This window comes from Manihot esculenta, unplaced genomic scaffold (assembly GCF_001659605.2).
Source record: "Manihot esculenta cultivar AM560-2 unplaced genomic scaffold, M.esculenta_v8 Scaffold65, whole genome shotgun sequence".
NCBI classification, from domain to species: domain Eukaryota; kingdom Viridiplantae; phylum Streptophyta; class Magnoliopsida; order Malpighiales; family Euphorbiaceae; genus Manihot; species Manihot esculenta.
Window position 1 is genome coordinate 515,785 of NW_025215482.1, and position 4,177 is coordinate 519,961.

Here is a 4,177-nt window from a genome sequence, read left to right on the forward strand (position 1 = left end):
CACCCATGTTACATCCGGTGCCCGATTTCGGCCTAATAGCTTCCATCCCAAAAACTGCCAAGTCTATCACCCATGTTACATCCGGTGCCCGATTTCGGCCTAATAGCTTCCATCCCAAACACTGCCAAGTCTATCACCCATGTTACATCCGGTGCCCGATTTCGGCCTAATAGCTTCCATCCCAAACACTGCCAAGTCTATCACCCATGTTACATCCGGTGCCCGATTTCGTCCTAATAGCTTCCATCCCAAACACTGCCAAGTCTATCACCCATGTTACATCCGGTGCCCGATTTCGGCCTAATAGCTTCCATCCCAAACACTGCCAAGTCTATCACCCATGTTACATCCGGTGCCCGATTTCGGCCTAATAGCTTCCATCCCAAAAACTGCCAAGTCTATCACCCATGTTACATCCGGTGCCCGATTTCGGCCTAATAGCTTCCATCCCAAAAACTGCCAAGTCTATCACCCATGTTACATCCGGTGCCCGATTTCGGCCTAATAGCTTCCATCCCAAAAACTGCCAAGTCTATCACCCATGTTACATCCGGTGCCCGATTTCGGCCTAATAGCTTCCATCCCAAAAACTGCCAAGTCTATCACCCATGTTACATCCGGTGCCCGATTTCGGCCTAATAGCTTCCATCCCAAAAACTGCCAAGTCTATCACCCATGTTACATCCGGTGCCCGATTTCGGCCTAATAGCTTCCATCCCAAAAACTGCCAAGTCTATCACCCATGTTACATCCGGTGCCCGATTTCGGCCTAATAGCTTCCATCCCAAAAACTGCCAAGTCTATCACCCATGTTACATCCGGTGCCCGATTTCGGCCTAATAGCTTCCATCCCAAAAACTGCCAAGTCTATCACCCATGTTACATCCGGTGCCCGATTTCGGCCTAATAGCTTCCATCCCAAAAACTGCCAAGTCTATCACCCATGTTACATCCGGTGCCCGATTTCGGCCTAATAGCTTCCATCCCAAAAACTGCCAAGTCTATCACCCATGTTACATCCGGTGCCCGATTTCGGCCTAATAGCTTCCATCCCAAAAACTGCCAAGTCTATCACCCATGTTACATCCGGTGCCCGATTTCGGCCTAATAGCTTCCATCCCAAAAACTGCCAAGTCTATCACCCATGTTACATCCGGTGCCCGATTTCGGCCTAATAGCTTCCATCCCAAAAACTGCCAAGTCTATCACCCATGTTACATCCGGTGCCCGATTTCGGCCTAATAGCTTCCATCCCAAAAACTGCCAAGTCTATCACCCATGTTACATCCGGTGCCCGATTTCGGCCTAATAGCTTCCATCCCAAAAACTGCCAAGTCTATCACCCATGTTACATCCGGTGCCCGATTTCGGCCTAATAGCTTCCATCCCAAAAACTGCCAAGTCTATCACCCATGTTACATCCGGTGCCCGATTTCGGCCTAATAGCTTCCATCCCAAAAACTGCCAAGTCTATCACCCATGTTACATCCGGTGCCCGATTTCGGCCTAATAGCTTCCATCCCAAAAACTGCCAAGTCTATCACCCATGTTACATCCGGTGCCCGATTTCGGCCTAATAGCTTCCATCCCAAAAACTGCCAAGTCTATCACCCATGTTACATCCGGTGCCCGATTTCGGCCTAATAGCTTCCATCCCAAAAACTGCCAAGTCTATCACCCATGTTACATCCGGTGCCCGATTTCGGCCTAATAGCTTCCATCCCAAAAACTGCCAAGTCTATCACCCATGTTACATCCGGTGCCCGATTTCGGCCTAATAGCTTCCATCCCAAACACTGCCAAGTCTATCACCCATGTTACATCCGGTGCCCGATTTCGGCCTAATAGCTTCCATCCCAAACACTGCCAAGTCTATCACCCATGTTACATCCGGTGCCCGATTTCGGCCTAATAGCTTCCATCCCAAAAACTGCCAAGTCTATCACCCATGTTACATCCGGTGCCCGATTTCGGCCTAATAGCTTCCATCCCAAAAACTGCCAAGTCTATCACCCATGTTACATCCGGTGCCCGATTTCGGCCTAATAGCTTCCATCCCAAAAACTGCCAAGTCTATCACCCATGTTACATCCGGTGCCCGATTTCGGCCTAATAGCTTCCATCCCAAAACTGCCAAGTCTATCACCCATGTTACATCCGGTGCCCGATTTCGGCCTAATAGCTTCCATCCCAAACACTGCCAAGTCTATCACCCATGTTACATCCGGTGCCCGATTTCGGCCTAATAGCTTCCATCCCAAAAACTGCCAAGTCTATCACCCATGTTACATCCGGTGCCCGATTTCGGCCTAATAGCTTCCATCCCAAAAACTGCCAAGTCTATCACCCATGTTACATCCGGTGCCCGATTTCGGCCTAATAGCTTCCATCCCAAAAACTGCCAAGTCTATCACCCATGTTACATCCGGTGCCCGATTTCGGCCTAATAGCTTCCATCCCAAAAACTGCCAAGTCTATCACCCATGTTACATCCGGTGCCCGATTTCGGCCTAATAGCTTCCATCCCAAAAACTGCCAAGTCTATCACCCATGTTACATCCGGTGCCCGATTTCGGCCTAATAGCTTCCATCCCAAACACTGCCAAGTCTATCACCCATGTTACATCCGGTGCCCGATTTCGGCCTAATAGCTTCCATCCCAAAAACTGCCAAGTCTATCACCCATGTTACATCCGGTGCCCGATTTCGGCCTAATAGCTTCCATCCCAAAAACTGCCAAGTCTATCACCCATGTTACATCCGGTGCCCGATTTCGGCCTAATAGCTTCCATCCCAAAAACTGCCAAGTCTATCACCCATGTTACATCCGGTGCCCGATTTCGGCCTAATAGCTTCCATCCCAAAAACTGCCAAGTCTATCACCCATGTTACATCCGGTGCCCGATTTCGGCCTAATAGCTTCCATCCCAAAAACTGCCAAGTCTATCACCCATGTTACATCCGGTGCCCGATTTCGGCCTAATAGCTTCCATCCCAAAAACTGCCAAGTCTATCACCCATGTTACATCCGGTGCCCGATTTCGGCCTAATAGCTTCCATCCCAAAAACTGCCAAGTCTATCACCCATGTTACATCCGGTGCCCGATTTCGGCCTAATAGCTTCCATCCCAAAAACTGCCAAGTCTATCACCCATGTTACATCCGGTGCCCGATTTCGGCCTAATAGCTTCCATCCCAAAAACTGCCAAGTCTATCACCCATGTTACATCCGGTGCCCGATTTCGGCCTAATAGCTTCCATCCCAAAAACTGCCAAGTCTATCACCCATGTTACATCCGGTGCCCGATTTCGGCCTAATAGCTTCCATCCCAAAAACTGCCAAGTCTATCACCCATGTTACATCCGGTGCCCGATTTCGGCCTAATAGCTTCCATCCCAAAAACTGCCAAGTCTATCACCCATGTTACATCCGGTGCCCGATTTCGGCCTAATAGCTTCCATCCCAAAAACTGCCAAGTCTATCACCCATGTTACATCCGGTGCCCGATTTCGGCCTAATAGCTTCCATCCCAAAAACTGCCAAGTCTATCACCCATGTTACATCCGGTGCCCGATTTCGGCCTAATAGCTTCCATCCCAAAAACTGCCAAGTCTATCACCCATGTTACATCCGGTGCCCGATTTCGGCCTAATAGCTTCCATCCCAAACACTGCCAAGTCTATCACCCATGTTACATCCGGTGCCCGATTTCGGCCTAATAGCTTCCATCCCAAAAACTGCCAAGTCTATCACCCATGTTACATCCGGTGCCCGATTTCGGCCTAATAGCTTCCATCCCAAAAACTGCCAAGTCTATCACCCATGTTACATCCGGTGCCCGATTTCGGCCTAATAGCTTCCATCCCAAAAACTGCCAAGTCTATCACCCATGTTACATCCGGTGCCCGATTTCGGCCTAATAGCTTCCATCCCAAAAACTGCCAAGTCTATCACCCATGTTACATCCGGTGCCCGATTTCGGCCTAATAGCTTCCATCCCAAAAACTGCCAAGTCTATCACCCATGTTACATCCGGTGCCCGATTTCGGCCTAATAGCTTCCATCCCAAAAACTGCCAAGTCTATCACCCATGTTACATCCGGTGCCCGATTTCGGCCTAATAGCTTCCATCCCAAAAACTGCCAAGTCTATCACCCATGTTACATCCGGTGCCCG